Raw genomic sequence first — 17538 nt, 5'->3', positions numbered from 1 at the left:
TCAGGTAGCATTTGACCAAGTGTGGCATCAAGGAGCCCTAGCAAAACTGGAATCAATGAGAATCTGGGGAGAAACTCTCTGCTGGTTGGATTCATGCCTAGCACAAAGGAAGATGGTTGTGGTTGTTGGAGGTTAATCATCTCAGCTCCAGGACAGGAGTTCCTCAGGATAGGGGCCTAGGCCAAACCATCTTCAGCAGCTTCATCAATAACCTTCCTTCCATCATAAGGTCAGAAGTGGGGATTTCACTGATGATTGCACAATGTTCAGCACTATTCGTGACTCCTCAAATACTGAAGCAGTCCATGTCCAAATGTAGCAATATCCAGCCTTGGGCTGACAAGTGGCAAGTAGCATTCTTGCCACACATTCTTGCCAGGCAATACCATCTCCAACAAGAGAGAACCTAACCTTCACCTCTTGACATTCAATGGCATTATCATCACTGAATCCCCCACTATCAACACCTTGGGGGTACAATTGACTAGAAACTGAGCTGGACTAGCAGCTACTAGGGCAGGTTTTTAAAAATTCGTCCTTGGGATGTGGGCGTCACTGGCTAGATCAGCATTTATTTCACATCCCAAATTGCCCTTTTTAGAGGGCATTTAAGAGTTAACCTGTGGGTCTGGAGTGACACGTAGGCTAGACCAGGTAAGGACGGCAGATTTCCTTCCCTAAAGGACATTAGTGAACCAGATGGATTTTTACAGCAATGGTTTCATGGTCTTTAGACTTTTAATTCCAGAATTTTTTAATGTTGAATTCAAATTCCACCATCTGCCATCTACCAAAACATTGCCCTGGGTCTCTGGATTACCAATCCAGTGACAAAACTACTACGCCACTGCCTCCCCTTGGAGGTCAGAGGCTAGGAATCCTGCGGCGAGTAACTGTAGTAATCTGATATGTAATACACCAAAGGGCACTGGATCCAATAAATTGGCGATGAGAGTAAAAGCACGAAAAACCACCAAAAAAATGAGGTCAAAAGCAAGGAAGAACAAAGGAAATCAGAAGAACCAAAATCGGGCCGTACCTCGCATGGTAGTTGCAAGTAAAAGAAAATTTCCTTCTTGATTGTTGAAGTAATCCCCTCAGAGCATGCCACAATTTGGAAGAGTGGAACATTTCGGCCCGAGCTCGGATGATATTGAATGCCTTGCATTCTACTTCCAGGAATGACATTGCGGGAGAGGAGAAGAGGCACCAGATCCTTCTGTCCACGTGTGGGAGTAAGACATACGGACTAATTCAAAATCTGTTGCTGCCCAGTGCCCCAGGCTCAAAATGTTTTGATGATTTAGTGAACCTCGTAAAGAATCATTGCCAGCCCAAGGCATTGGTGATGATGCAACAGTTTAAATTTAACTCAAGAATTAGAGCTGCGGGGGAAACAGTTGCTTGCTATGTGCCAAATATGAAGCAATTAACTGAACATTGTGAGTTTGGTACTTCTATCATTGATATGCTTAGAAGTCGTTTGGTGTGCGGTATAAACGAAAGTGTGATTCAGAAGCGATTACTGGCTGAAACAAATTTAGATTTTCAGAAGGCATTGGAAATCATTCTGGCAATGGAAAGTGCAGTGAGAGACTCAGAAGCCATATAAGGAGCGCAAAATGGCGCCTTCCTCCACATTGGGTGGGGAGCCTCAACCAAAAATAGCGCGAAAGTGCAGAGCTTTATTCAGAAGCAGGAAGCAGCTACCACGAGCAGTCAAATTAAAAGGGACAACTTAACATCAAAAACATGGCATAAAAGTGACAGAGGATAGAAGCAGACAATTTTGTAATGAACCACAGTTTAAAAAGATCAAATGTTTCCTCTACCATCGATACGGACACTTCATGAGGCATTGTAAAGATAGAATCAGGCATACTGGCAGACAAAAGCATAAACCTAATGAGATAAACAGTGTTGAAAAGCCTGAATTAATAGATCCTGATATCTATTCATTATATAATTTAAAGGTAGGAAGAACAGAGCCTATCTATGTAACCATGAGAGTGAATAAGGAGCCTATCGGAATGGAGGTGGATACTGGTGCAGCTACTACAGTGATCGGAGAGTATACTTTTAAATACCTGAATCATGGAGAATGTAAGCTGAATTTAGAGGAAACTGATGGTAAATTAAGAACATACACGGGAGAAAACATACAAGTCAAAGGTGTTTGTAAAGTCATAGTACACTACAAAGCTCAAACAGTGAGATTACCCTAGATGGTAGTAGCAGGCGAGGGACCTAGTCTCCTCCAGTGAAAATGGCTGAAAGAAATTAAATTGGAATGGACTGAAATTTTCCAACTGAGAAATAATGGACTTTCAGAGCTACTACAAAAATATGCCTCAGTTTTCAAGAAAGAACTTGGAAAAATTGAAGGGCTACAAGCAAAAATTCATGCAGATGCAGAGGCAATACCGAGAGTCATGAAGGCAAGACCAATACCTTATGCAGTGCGGGATAAAGTAGATGCAGAACTGGACAGATTAGGAAAACTGGGAGTGATACCAGTGCAGTTTTCAGAATGGGCAGCACCAGTTGTACCTGTTCTCAAACCTGACCAAAGCATTCAAATATGTGGGGACTACAAATTAACAGTCAATAAAGTTGCAAAATTAGATAGACACTGCATACCTAAAATTGAAGATTTATACGCTAAATTGGCATGTGGAACAGCTTACACGGAGTTAGACTTAAGTCATGCCTACCAACAATTGGAATTAGAGAAGGCATCCCGGAAGTCGTCACCATAAATACACATAAAGGATTGTATCAATACAACTGTTTACATTTTGGCGTATCTTCTGCTTGTGGCATATTCCAAGGAACCATGGAAAGTTTATTACAAGAATTGCCTATGTTGTAGTTTATTTGGATGACATTCTCATGAATGGACTCACTGAAAAGGAACATTTGATGAGCTTGGAAGAAGTTCTGAAACATTTTTCACAGGTGGGAGTGAGATTGAAAAAGGAAAAGTACACATTCTAAGCAAAAGAGGGAACTTACCTCGGTCACAAGGTAGATTCAGAAGGCCTACATCCAGTTGAAGAAAAAGTGAAAGCCATTAACGAAGCTTCAGAGCCAAAGAATACATCGGAACTGAAATCACTTTTGGGGATCATCAATTACAATGCACGCTTCTTGCCTAATTTGTTGACAGAACTGGGACCATTGTATTACTTGCTCAAGAGAAACCAGAGATGGCCATCGCAAACACCACAAGAAGAAGATGGGCGCTGATCTTTGCAGCGTCTGAGTATACTTTTATTCATAGACCCGGAAGTCAAATTACAAATGCAGATGCACCCAGTCGCTCACCCTTGAAAGTAAAAGGTGAGGATGTTCCAATTCCTCAGGAGTTTGTTTTGTTATTGAACTTCCTGGACTCATCACCAATATGTGCAAAACAAATTAAAGATTGGACAAACCGAGAACCAATCTTATTCAAAGTGAGAAATCAAGTTCTTCATGGTTGGTCACAAAAACAAGAATCTGATGAAATGAAACCGTGTTCCCAGAGGAGATATGAGGTGACCAGCCAAGATGGTATCTTACTGTGGGGAGCTCAAGTGATTGTTCCTCCAAAAGCACGAAAGCCACCTGAACTTCACAGTGCACACCCTGGAATTTCCAAAATGAAGGCAATAGCGCATAGCTAAATGTAGTGGAGAAATAGAAAACTTGGTGAGAAGCTGTATGCAGTGTCAACAAGTACCAAAAATTACCCGCAACAGCCCCATTACTCCCCTGGGAGTGGCCAAGAAGGCCATGGGTACGAGTACACATCGATTATGTGGAACCTTTTATGGGAGCAATGTTTCTACTTATCATAGACACTCGTTCAAAATGGATAGACATTTACGAAGTGGGGTCACCCACATCTTCAGAAACGATATACAAACTACAACAAAGTTTCGCCATTAATGGATTACCTCAAGTGCTAGTATCAGATAATGGAACAATATTCACATGTGCTAAATTTAACCAATTTACAAGCCTAAACAGTATTGTTCGTGTGAAAACATCTCTATACCATGCTTCTTCAAATGGACTCGCCGAGAGACGTTCAAATCTGGTATGAAGAAATTGTCTGGCGATTCTATAGCAATTAAATTAGCATGATTTCTTTTCCATTTTAGAACCACCCCTCATTCGACGACAGGTACCACACCAGTGAAATTGTTAATGAAGTGCCATCTCCAATCGAGACCCAGCCTAATTATGCCAAACTTGGGGGGAAGGTAGCAGGAAGGCAGCAAAGTCAGAAAATGGGACATGATTGTCACAGTTGGCACAGAACATTTAATGTAGGAGTGAAAGTATTTGTGAAAAATTTTAGAGAAGGACCAGCATGGTTGTTCGGTGAGATAAGTGCTGTAATGGGACCTCTTTCCCACCATGTGAAAGTGGAAAATTGATTAATTAGGAGACATGTGGATCACATAAGAAGAGCAGAAACCACATACCCAGAGATGATTCCACATTTGTTCAAGAATGAATTGACATCTCCTGTTGAAAGAACTCAACTGAGCACAGATGTGTTTGAAGAGCCGAATGTACCCGAGAGAGTCGAAGAAGCAGATTTACAGGTAACTACTGAAGAACCAGATGCTCAGATGACTCCAGTAAAGGAGTCCATGTGGTGTAGGTACACCCACAGTGCTGTTAGGGAGGGAGTTCCAGGATTTTGACCCAGCGAGGGAGAAGGAATGGTGATATAGTTCCAAGTCAGGATGGTGAGTGGCTTGGAGGCGAACTTGCAGGTGATGGTCTTCCTATGTGTCTGCTGCTCTTCTCCTTCTAGGGGGTAGAGAGGATGGGTTTGGAAGGTGCTGTCGAAGGAGCTTGGGTGAGTTGCCGCATTAAATCGTGTAGATTGTACATACTGCTGCCATTGTGCATCGGTGGCAGAGGGATGGAAATGTTGAAGCTGTTGGATGAGATGTCGTTCAGGTGGGCTGCTTTGGCCTAGATAGTTTCGCACTTCTTGAGTGTTGTTGGAGCTACACTCATCCAGGTAACAGGAGAGAATTCCATCACACTCCTGGTTTGTGTCTTCAAGGTGGTGGACAGGCTTTGGGGAGTCAGCAGGTGAGTTACTCACCACAGAATTCCTAGCCTCCACCCTGCTCTTGTAGCCACAGTATTTATATGGCTGGTCTAGTTCAGTTTCTGGTCAATAATAACTCACAGGATGTTGATAGTGAGGGATTCAGTGACAGTAATGCCATTGAATGTCAAGGGCACATGGTTGGATTCTTTCTTGCTGGAGATGTCATTGATTGCCACTTGCGTGGCATGAATATTACTTGCCACTTGTCAGCCCAAATCTGAATGCTGTTGGCGTCTTTCTGCATATGGACATGGACTGCTTCAGTATCTGAGGAATCGCGAATGTTGCTGAATATTTTGCAATCATCAGCGAACATCCTCATTTCTGACCTTATGATGGAAGGTAGGTCATTGATGAAGCAGCTGAAGATGGTTGGGCCTAGGACACTACTCTGAAGAACTCCTGTAGCGGTGTCCTGGAATTGAGATGATTGACCTCCGACAAACACAACCATCTTCCTTTGAGCTAGGTATGACTCCAACCAGCAAAGAGTTTTCCCCCGATTCCATTGACTCCAATTTTTCTAGGAGTCCTTGATGCCACACTTGGTCAAATGCTTCCTTGATGTTAAGGGGAGTTACTCTCACCTCACCTCTTGAGTTCATGTTTAAACTAAGACTGTTATGAGGCCAGATGCTGAGTGGCCCTGGCAGAACCAAAACTGAGCATCAGTAAGCAGGTTATTGCTGAGTATTGCTACTTGATAGCACTGTTGATGACCCCTTCAATCGCTTTACTGTTGATGGAGAGTAGACTGATGGGGCAGTAATTGGCTGGGTTGTATTTGTCCTGCTTTTTGTGGACAGGACATATCTGGGCAATTTTCTACATTGCTGGCAGATGTCAGTGTTGTAGCTGTAATGGAACAGCTTGGCTAAGGGCACAGCTAGTTCAGGAGCACAAGTCTTCAGTACAGTTGGTGGAATGTTGCCAGGGCCCATAACCTTTGCAGTATGCAGTGCCTTCAGCTATTTCTTGAAATCATGTGGAGTGAATCGAATTGGCTGAAGACTGGCATCTCAGATGCTGTGGACCTCAAGAGGAGGCCAAGATGGATCATCCACTCAGCACTTCTGGCTAAATATGATTGCAAATGCTGCAACCTTGTATTTTGCACTGATGTTCTGGGCTCCCCCATCATTGAAGATGGGGATATTGGTGGAGCCTTCTCCTCCACTATCATTCACGACTGGATGTGGCAGGACTGCAGAGCTTAAATCTGATCTGTTGGTTGTGGGATCGCTTAGTCCTGTCTATCGCTTGCTACTTTCGCTGTTTGGCATGCAAGTAGTCCTGTGTTGTAGGTTCACAGGTTGACACCTCACTTTTAGGTATTCCTGGTGCTGCTCCTGGAATGCCTTTCTGCACTCTTTATTGAGCTTCTTCGATTTATAGCTTCACCTCACCTTCACCCATTGAGAACTCCTGCAAGCACCAAAACTAGATCTTACAGCTTTCACACACTGCAAATTATTCAGCTACAACAACAACATAGCATCACATTCACTGACACACTTTCCTCTCTTATGCATGACAAAGTGGTGCACACCATGCTGCAGCAGCTGTTAAGTGACGGAGGTCAAGCATGGCCACAGACCCTTACCCCTAGTGGGTGACAAGGTGTTCAACATCATTGGAGCAGCATTGCTGGTGCTGTTGTCAGTGGCCGGTCTGTAACCATTGAAGGTGAGGGTGTTCTCATACCTAATCCTCCTTCTCATATCCCACTTCTCCCTTGTCCCGCAATCCCTTCTGATTTAGGGGCTGATTTAGATGGCGTAAGTATGCACCTCTTCTTTCCCCCTGTCCTCCTCACTATGACATTGATCTTGTGCCTCTCTCTTTTCTGGTAGCAAAGAACTGCAATCTGGCCAGGCAGAGGTGGAACTGAAACAGGTGAGAGGAACAAGAAGGCAGTGATGATGAAAAAAATACCAACACTTGATCTCAAACTTGCAGCCAGCAGCTCAGATACCGACAGTGCATGCACTTTAGAGGATAGCTTGGAGGTTGGGTATGCACATAGTGAGTCACTGGGCATCAGTGGCTTGCAGTCATGGCAGGGGAGCGAGGGTAGTACATGTGCCAGCTTCCCAGAGGGTGAAGTCACACACAGGTTCTGCTGCAGAGGACTTCAAGAGGAACAGGTTACAAAGAATGCTGATGGCTTTGCACAGCGGGATACCTGGTGTGTTGGGAAGCCTGCCAGAAAGTAAGTTGTCACTGTCTGGCACCAACTTTGCACAGGACTTTGAGCTGCGCTTGGAGCTCATTCTTTCCAGCAGGGAAGTGGTGGCCAATTCTGATAGTAAACTTGTCAACGCAACCATGATGTAGTGTCTGGTGGCTGATGCCTCAGCTTTCATTGCAGCATAGGCAGAAACACCCAATGTCTACTGCAGTGGAAGCTTAGACTAAGTCACGCAAGCTCAGCTTGCTGCCATGGAAGTTCAGACTGCTGCCATCATGGCTAGTTCGAAAGGGATTGAAGAGTGTTGCAGCAGTCCAGAACTCCAACAGATTACGAGGATTGCTGGAGCACCACCCTGGGGAGCGACAGTGCCTCTGTGGAACACAAACCTGCTGTCGTCTCTCAGGATGACAGCCTTCACCCTGCCACTCTGCCAGTTCCCTTTACTGTTGCCTTTCAGCCAGCCAATCCAGACTGCTGCCAGATGGCACAGTCTGAAACCGAGTCTTCTAGGCTCTGAGCTGTTTGAGATCATCGTTCACAGCCATCTGCAGTCTCCTCCATTGAAAGCCAGCAGCCTTCCAGCAGCCATGCTGTAGCCACTGTGTAGGAGCACTCGGCCAGTAAAAGGCACCTGGAAGACAGGCATTGAGGGAATGCACAAGGGGGATTACTTGGCATTAACTTGGAATATGAATGACATAATGTGGAAATTTGGTTTGGAATGTTTGTTTTGTGTTTGTTTTTGTGTTGCATTGTGGCCAAGCAGATGTTACAGTATTCAGTGACAGAGGGAAGGTTAAGTGTGGGACTGTTAATGAATGGGGAATTGGGGTCGTGTTTACTGGGTCACAGTCAGGTGTGATTTACGTGGGCAGCCCATATAGAAAGGGGCTGCCTAGGTTGCCTCCTTTTTTCCTCTTCCTCTTCAGCTGGCCACTGTCTAACTGTTGGCAAGGGGTGTCCCCTGTGCAGCATGCAGCAGACCACCACAAATCTTGACACCCACTCTGCTGGGGATCCTCCAGTGCGTTCTAGGCAGAGGAGGTTTTTCGGCAAGCTAATGGTCTAGTCTATCACATTTCATGTGGTAGCATGGGTAGCACACTGCCCATATATGTGTGGGTTGTACACTGGAGTCATAAGCTATGTCATCAGCAAATAAAGTTGCCACTCTTTGGTTTGTCATGGTGGCTGAAATGCAGATGGCACAGTGGACTGCACAGAATGAAGGCATCATGACTGCTGCCACAATAATGGACACCTATATGCATGATGCCTAGTGTGTGATTTATACCATCTGGATCATGATGGAAAGAAATCTCTTTCAGTTGTGGTACACCTGAGAGTTGACATATGGCACCTGAAAAGCGATGTGCATGCAACCAATGGCCCCCTGTACCATGGTGAAGCCTGCAATCCTCATGGAGCCATGATGTTCACTCTGCCTACTGCTCTCTGGCAAGAGAGAATGAAAGGGAGTTCTCCTGCTTTGAATACAGGGTGTCAGGTATCTCCATCTCTCCATGGCAAACTTTCAGCTCCAGTCTGGAAAAAAACATGCGTCTAAAAGCTCATCTTCACAGCCACTGGCAGTGTGGTCCTTGCCCTGCTCTGAGGTTACAGTTGTAGCTGCAGCAGGTGGCAGATTTCAGTGAGGACACCTTACTGATGCATAGACATCTCACACATTGTTCCTGACTGAGGTTCAGGTAGGAGAATTGCTCTCTGACTGCCCTGGGCAGATGGGGCCTCCTGCTGAAAGTCCTTACACCCTTTGCCCTTTCCTCCTCCTCCAGCAGCTTGTTCTGCTCTGGGTGCCCTTTGTTTATTCTCCCAGACATGCTGTATTGTTAGGAAATAGAGATAGTTTAAGGAAGTTATATTTGTAAGTGTGGGTCTTAAGAATAAGGTATGTGTTTAATGTATAAGTTTGATTTGTATTTCTGTATTTGTCTGTTAAGAAAAGGCCAAGTTGAGTTTTAGTTTCACTTTAAAAGGTGCCTGCATTTCTAATGAGTTTTATACCTCTAAAAGAAGTTAAAGCAAACACAAGAGTAGAAAAAAGCTGTGCTGTTGCCTAGCAATGGAGGCCCAGAGAGGCAGGCCCCATCCACCAACCCCACCCACCCACCCCCTCAAAACAACAGGTACACACGCACACCGAGAAAAAAACATCAGTTCTGAGTTCAGGTTGAAGACACCTGCCAAGCAAATGCAATCTAAAAGGGACAGATAGCCAGTCCCAAGCTAAAGTTGGTTGAAGGTAGCTACCAGAGAGAGACTGGAACAAAAGGGACAGATTGCAAATTCCAAGCTAAAGAAGAAAGTCCCCAACTCCAGGGAAGTGGAACAGGAGAAAGTTCCAGGCAGACCTTCTAGTCAAAGGAAGGATAGGAAACTGGAAAAGGGTTAGGGTTAGGGTTAGGGTTAGGGTTAAGAGTGAGGAGCAGAGAAAGGCTCCACGCTTCAAGATAAAAGAGATAAAGGCTTTGGGAAAAGTCAGAAGGTCCAAGGAGACAACTGAAGGTCTGTAACTCTTTGCTATGGCCATGTGAAGTAGTGGTGTACTGTTGACAGCTGAGTCAATGAGAGAGAGTGCATGGAAGAAAGATTGAATGCATTTGGTGACCCAGGGGAGAAGTTCATCAGAAGGAGAGTTTGAAACACTGGAGGTGGACCCTTGCAGAAGGTGTCTGAGAGAAAGTGTTGTTTGGGAGAAGATTCCAGAGCAAGCTGTTTGAGAGTCGATATTGGAAACCCTCACATGCAAGATGGAGTTCAGTGAGACTGGTTGGCTAACGGTGTGACAGGTGTCTGGGGGGAGTTGAGGAGAGATTCATATCATGCGGTTGAGGTGGCATCTGTCACTTGGTTTCAGAGTGGGGTGTGTCTAACCACAGGTTATCTATTGGCTTACATGGACTGTATACTTACTTTGGATATTAGAGTATAAGATAGCTTTTATAACTTGTGTTATCATTGCAAATCTGTATATATCTGTAAAGGTATAGTTGTGGGCGAAGGAGTGTTGTAATATAGTTCATCTTTTCTTGTTGAATAAATGTTCTATTCTTTTGTTAAAAGTTCATTAGCTGACTCCTGTGACTCTGTTCAGTAGCCATTCTCCATGTATCTAAACAAACAAGTAAAGGTTAGAATCTAACAAATTGGGTTCCATTCTGGGATCAGGCTTGTCCAGTTGTAACATTAGCTGGGATAATAACAGTTTTCCAAAGGGAATGCCTACTAATGGACCCATGTCCAAGAGCAGCTGGTTTATGCAAAAGCCATGAAGTCATGAACATGTCCTTTAGCACCTGCCACAGTCTGTAAACTTGAACAAATTAATATAGCTTGTTACAGAGATGTGTTAGAGAGAATATAAATTTATAATATCGTCGACTGGACATTTTTTTTATTCTTTCAAGGGGTGTGGGCATCACTGGCCAGGCCAGCATTTGTTGCCCACCCCTAATTGTCCTTGAACCAAGTTGCTTGCTAGGCCATTTCAGAGAGCGGTTAAGAGTCAACCACATTGGTATGGATCTGGAGCCACATAGAGGCCAGACCAGGTAAGGATAGCAGATTTCCTTCCCTAAAGGACATTGGTGAACCAGATTGGTTTTTATGACAATCAGTGATAGTTCCATAGTCATCGTTACTGAGACTAGCTTTCAATTCCAGGTCTTTATTCATTAAATTTGAATTTCACCAGCTGCCATCGTGAGATTTAAACCAGGACAATCAGTGAGTTCTTTTTTTCTGAGTTTGCTTTTTACTTGGCCAAGTTTTAAGGCCTGACATTCTGTAAAATGTTATTGCATTTTGTGCATGATTGGGGGTGGGGGCAGCGGGTGTGTGTGCATGTGTATGTCTTGCATTCATGGGAAGCCGGATGTATTTGTGCATTTTAAACCTTTTTGTTAATGATTTCTACCTAACCTATCCCAGAATACATACTCATGTCTCGGAACCCACAATCTTCTGACTGAAAAGTGAGAATGCTACTGAGCCAAGGCTGGCACAGTGGATGTTCACAGATTGAGAGATTTATGACAGACTAATTTAAGAGTTAGATAATAGACTTTGTACTGAAAAAAAATCTAACTGTGTTATATGATTGTTAGCTATTTGCAATTTAATTGCTTAATAAGCTTCCGTAATACTTTAAACTCCAAATGTGCTCTTACGTCTTGCTCTGTTACTTTGTAAGACAGAGAAAGAGGTTATGGAGGCAGGGGTAAATTTCTATCTACAGATGCTGCCAGACCTGCTGATTATTTCCAGCACTTTCTATTTTTATTTCAGGTTTCCAGAGTCTTTTCTTTTATTTAGTGATAAATTGTGGTAGTTTAATATAATTGCCACCTTGGATTTTCTGTTGATTTTACTGGTCTCTTATTGAAAGCTTGCCTAGACATCAAGTTGAGAGAGGCATTAAGAATTATAGGGTGTGATTTAAGGTACAAGAACCAGTCAGAAAGATGTAACAGTATGCCTATCATGGCAGTCAACTCAAGGGATGTCATGTCCAGCAACAAACCTAGAAGCTGAAAAAAGGGTTTTTAGTTTGTGTTACTGAGGTATACTGCTCCTGTGTGTACTGTATAATGTTTGGTCTTGTATAATTGTCCTGTATGTTAACTTGCTCTTGTAATTGTGCATTTTATTTTATCATTGAGAATCTAAGTGAAGTTTAACAGTGCAGGGACCAGCAAAGTTGAAAAGATCAGGAAACAAAATGGGGTAAAATTAATTAGTTATTCATCTAATTAGGCAACTAGTTATGCTAAGCTTGAGTGTTAAAAGTTGGCAAGTGTGTGAGGAAGCACAGCCTCAGGGAGTAGGAGTTCCACCAAGACAAAACAGAGGCAAAGTTCCCGCTCTTGCTATTTAGTGCCTATGTGGGAATCACACCCACCCCCACTTGGTAAAGAATGGGTTAGAATAGAAAACAAAGCCATTAACAAAATCAGCCTTAGTCTGTTGGGGCAGTGGACATGTGCATTCTTCATTGCTTCATTCCAGCTCACAAAACAATCCAATGTCAAACGCTCCATCGACTGAAATTTCAATCATTGCAAGACTGTCGCATCAGTCATGGACTTTCTTTATTCCACGGTATTTACAGTAATGGGCTCTGCATTCCTCATTGCTTTTCAAACCTGAGAGAATCATAGGAGTTTATATATGCTAATTTATGCAAACATATGCTCAAGTAAACAGTTTTAAATATAGTTTTGTCCCAGGATCATTGGAGATTGGATTGATCTCCCGCAGGATGCTATAATTCAATCAAAACTGATGGTTTTGTTTAAGTATATTTTAATTCACGTTACTAACGTCAGGAATAAATCAGTCAATGTTAATCATACAGTCATTCTCAACATCTTCGAGTTCCTTCTTCCATTTTTTCTTTGCACAAATTTAATTGAAGCAGAAACAGTACCAAAAATGTTCAAGAAATTAGTAACATTTTTATTCTTTATAGTTCTTCGTCTACATAATTTTGGCGTCACTGACAAGATAGCATTTATTGCTCTTGAGAAGATGGTGATGAGCCACTTTCATCAACGCTGCAGTCTGTGTGGTGTAGGTACACCCACAGTGCCGTTAGGGAGGGAGTTCCAGGATTTTGACCCTTAATTTAGAATGATGAAACAGCAACCTATTTCCAGGTCTACATGGTTTGTGGCTTGGGGGGAACTTGGAGATGGTAAAGTTCCCATCTAACCTATCCTTCTAGGTGGTAGAAGTCACAAGCCTGGAAGGTGCTGTTAAAGACAAGTTGGTAATGTGCTGCAGCGAGTTGAAATTTTTTGGCAACCTCCAATACCCTGCCCTCTCCTCCTCTTGTGAACATGCTGCCAGCTGCAGCTGAGACATTATTGAACAAGAGTTGGTGGCCCAATAGTACCTCTCGCAAGCAACCATTTTCCCGTGTGCGAGTAGAAAGTGAGTATCCACTATTCTACCATAGAGGGCATCACAGCTAAGTTGATTGCTACCTTTACCTGATTACCACATAGGCATTAAATAACAAGCAAGAGCAGGAGCTTTAGGCAGAATCACCCCAGATTTGCACTAAGTGCGGTAGCAGTCAGATAAAACGTTTTGCTCGCCGGCCGCAATGGCGGCTTTACACGCTGTATCATCTCAATCCCGCCTCATTAATTATGCATTCCTGGGAAACATGCCGTTTCGATGGCGAGCGGGCTCTCATTCGACCGCCACGCCATCATTTCAGTGCTTCATCACACCGGGCGCCATATTTAAAGCGCAGCCATGCACACACCTCTCAGTGCTTCCAGCCCAGGACTGCTGCAAAGAAGACATGGCTCCGAAAGTCAAGAAGACTGCTGCCTCCTAGTTTAATTTTTAAAATATTCATTCAAGGGATGTGGGCATCGCTGGTTAGGTCAGCATTTATTGCCCATACCTAATTTCCCTTGAGAAGATAGTGGTGAATTGCCTTCTTGAACCGTTGCAGTCCATGTGGTGTAGGTACACCCACAGAGCTGTTAGGGAGGGAGTTCCAGGATTTTGACCCAGCGACAGTGAAGGAATGGTGATATATTTCCAAGTTAGGATGGTGAGAGGCTTGGAGTGGAACTTCCAGGTGGTGTTATTCCCATGTATCTGCTGATGCAAGTTGTCATGGGTTTGGAAGGTGCTGTTGAAGGAGCCTTGGTGAGTTCCTGAAGTGCATCGTGTAGATGGTGCACACTGCTGTCACTGTGCGTCGATGGTGGAGGCAGTGAATATCTGTGGATGGGGTGCCAATCAAGCGAGCTGCTTTGTCCTGGATGGTGTTGAGCTTCTTGAGTGTTGTGGGAGCTGCACTCATCCAGGCAAGTGGAGAGTATTCCATCACACTCCTGATTTGTGCCTTGTAGATGGTGAAACAGGCTTTGGGAAGTCAGGAGGTGAATTACTCATCGCAAGATTCACAGCCTCTGACCTGCTCTTGTAGCCACGTGGCTAGTCATGGGGAGGCGGTTGCATAGTGGCATTGTCACTGGACTGGTACTCCAGAGACCCAGGATAATGCTCTGGGGGCACCGGTTTGAATCCCGCCGTAGCAGATGGTAGAATTTGAATTCAATAAAAACCTGGAATTAAAAGCCTAACGATGACCATGAAACCATTGTTGATTGTTGTAAAAACCCATTTGGTTCACTAATGCCCTTTAGGGAAGGAAATCTGCTGTCCTTACCTGGTCTGGCCTCCATGTGACTCCAGATCCACAATAATGTGGTTGCCCTCTGAACAAGGGCAATTAGGGATGGGCAATAAATGCTGGCCTAGCTAGTGATGCCCACATCCTGTCAATGGTAACCCCCAGGATGTTGATAAGAGGGGATTCAGTGATGGTTTCCTGTGATGTTTGGCCTTCTAGCCATATTGTCCGCTCACATCGCCGAACATGCCCAACGGCAGTGAGCACAGAAAATTCAGCCCTTTGGCTTTGCTTTGCCTTTGTAGATACCACTGAGCCAAATGCAGCACCTGAAATGCTGTTGTCACTGCAACCAGGTTAATCAGTACAGACTGCATTGAATTAGGAAGCCTCCTGGTCTGGATGGGCTCAGTACCACATGCAGCAATACTTTTACTTACCAAAACATTGGTGGCCTTTTAATTTTAACCTCACACTGGCAGAAAAAACATAATCTTACTTCATCCCTTTCTTCAGGTACAATATTATCACACTCACTCTCCAAACATGAGGAAGAACCTGCCCTTTGACTTTGGGATCTGTTTGCCGATGAATATAACACAGGAGCAACTCATTGTTTCCTTTGCACTCCATTCGTCTTTGCACCCCTTCCAGGTAGGTTTTTAACCCAAAATAGGTTCATGCTTGCTGAGATGGAAAGAAGGATATAAACATGTCAGGCACTTACCCATCAGCCATACGCCTATTGTGGAAAAGATACATTTTAAGTGCACTGTGCTTTTAATACGATCAGATAGAAAATGTATGTGAATTCCTTTGTAATAGCTACATTTCCAGAGTTGGGGTCATGAAAAGAATTGTTCCATTTGCACAAGCAAGCAAATACATTTTAAAAATCATGTCGGTTTGGATTTTCATCCTCAAGTCCAGAAAATTCCGAGCTCGGCTTACCCTCATTCTCCCTAGAACGGGATTTTCGTTCTTGGGAGAAGTTACGGGCTGCAATCAAGCCAGCCAACCTGGGAAAAGTTCGGAGGCAGCCGTAGGAGCCTTCGGGCACAGAGACGGGCTGTTTGAAAGGCCCACCACAGTGCAGTGAGACTTTGTCTCAGTTAAAATAGAAACAGAGAGGCCCTCCAGCTGTCACACCCCCTCACCCCACACGCTCTCCATGTCCCATGCCACCACGTGACCCCACCCAACACCCATGGCCCCTCATGTCCCTCACACCAACCTATGCCCCCCACCCACCCCTTTTGGCCCCTCATGCCTGATGCCAAGACATGCCCCCCCCCCCAATAACTCCATGGCCTTTCATGCGCACCATGCCAACCTATGGCACTTCCAGCTCCATTCACCCACTATATATTGTATACGAGCAATGGACCTATAGTGACAGTAGAATGTGCAAAAAAAAGCTTCCAAAAATGCAGTCATTCATTAATAACTTTCCAGTTTCTTAAATAAAAACTCCTTTTCACTGCTGCCCAAAGAAATGTCAATCATCCAGAATGTTTATTTACTCAAGGCTAAGAAGTTTCTGGTACTTGCAGTTTCAGCTATTGAAACTTTAAAGGGTCTGGATTATTGACACTTTTATTGCCAAGTAGTAAAAGGCCTTTTTTTTTAACATAGTGGAAAGTTACAAATGAATGACTGTTTTTAAAGTTTTATTTTACACACCCTATTGTCACTATAGGTTTCATTGGTTCTATACAGTGTATAGTAGGTCAATCAGCATCAAAGTGCCACAGCTCAGCATAGACAGCATGATGGGCTAAAAGATGTGGGTGGAGGGCCATAGCATGGCATAAGGGGCATGAGGAGGACCTTTTGAACTTATCTTTCAAAAGATTCCCTCATGAAGATAACGGTTCACAAGACCTCTGAGATGCCATGAGCCACAACTCTTTAAAAAGCTGGCCGGACTCCATGTGAGCCTGGGAATGGGGTCAGGATTTCCAGAATTGGGACCCACCTGCTATTTTTAAAGGGCTCTCGAATCATCACAACTTGGTGAAAGTCCAGGTCGCCATGTTAAAATTGTGAAATGGCACAGCACCAAAGAAAAGGTTTTTTAAAAAACCTCCATTAAATAAGACATTGCTTACAGTTTCACTCCTATGTTGTGATTTATTGCTTTGAGGCATTGTTTTAATAGCTTACCATTGTAAAATTACATTGTTTCATAGCCTAATTTGTAACCCTAGGGTTTGCAGACAGCCTTCATTTCTCAAGCCATAAAAAAAAAGGCATTCAAATTTAAAATGTACATTGCAGTGTAAATGGAGCTTTACTAACAACAGCAAAAAAACTTGGAAAAAATATTTCATTATTGATTAACGTGATTTTCATTTTTTATTCTGTTCAATTTAGTATTTCTTATTCATTTTTGCACCATATTGAATACATCTCACATGCTGTCCTTTTCCTACAGAGACTGGAACTGGAACTCATCCCAGACACAAGGGATGTAAATTTCAGTATTTAATCTCTCCCTCTGTTTATCTCTCTCCTTCTCTTTCTGGAACATTGTGCTAGACACAAGCTTACAATGCAAAATATGTTCTCAATTTTTTGTAAAAATGCCAAGAATAAGTTGTATTTATATAGTGTTTTTAACATTTTAAAATGCCCCAAAGCATTCCAGAAAGGCTTATAAGGGATGGATTTTAAGGAGGGACTTAAAAGAGGAGAGGGAGATGATGAGATTGAGGAGTTTGGCTGAAAGTGGGGCTGAACGGAAAGGAGAGTTGGTGCAGAGGAGTGGGGGTGTTGCACACTACTGGGGGTGTTGCACACTACACTGGACTTAGAAGAACAAAGAGTTTGGAAGGGGAATGTGAGAGAATTAGCCTCATTATGCACTCTTGGCTGAGAACCTAAAAATCCATTAGACCGCTGAAACAGCGGAGCATCAGTAAAAACGTTGCTTGATTGTCAGCTCTCTGATCTCTTCTGTCAATTGCACAATGTTTATTATAAAGAGGATTATAATGCTTGCAGTTTCTGCCATTGATATTTAAAGGGTCTGGATGATTA

General features: G+C 43.6%; 1 long non-coding RNA gene across 2 annotated transcripts in view; it reads left to right on the top strand.

The window, feature by feature from the left end:
• Positions 1-17538, top strand: part of LOC144684183 (uncharacterized) — a 205761-nt gene that overhangs the window by 21406 nt on the left and 166817 nt on the right. The window contains exons 1-2 of one of the 2 annotated variants that reach the window (XR_013577435.1): positions 6711-6808; positions 15013-15150. This is a non-coding gene — a long non-coding RNA (uncharacterized LOC144684183). Of the gene's footprint in view, positions 1-6710; positions 6809-15012; positions 15151-17538 lie in introns of those variants that run through there. The other variant, XR_013577434.1, reaches the window with a different exon arrangement.

The sequence above is a fragment of the Cetorhinus maximus genome, chromosome 9, assembly GCF_964194155.1.
Source record: "Cetorhinus maximus chromosome 9, sCetMax3.hap1.1, whole genome shotgun sequence".
NCBI lineage: Eukaryota > Metazoa > Chordata > Chondrichthyes > Lamniformes > Cetorhinidae > Cetorhinus > Cetorhinus maximus.
Note: the sequence above shows the minus strand (reverse complement) of the source record. Positions and strands in the feature narration are given on the sequence as shown.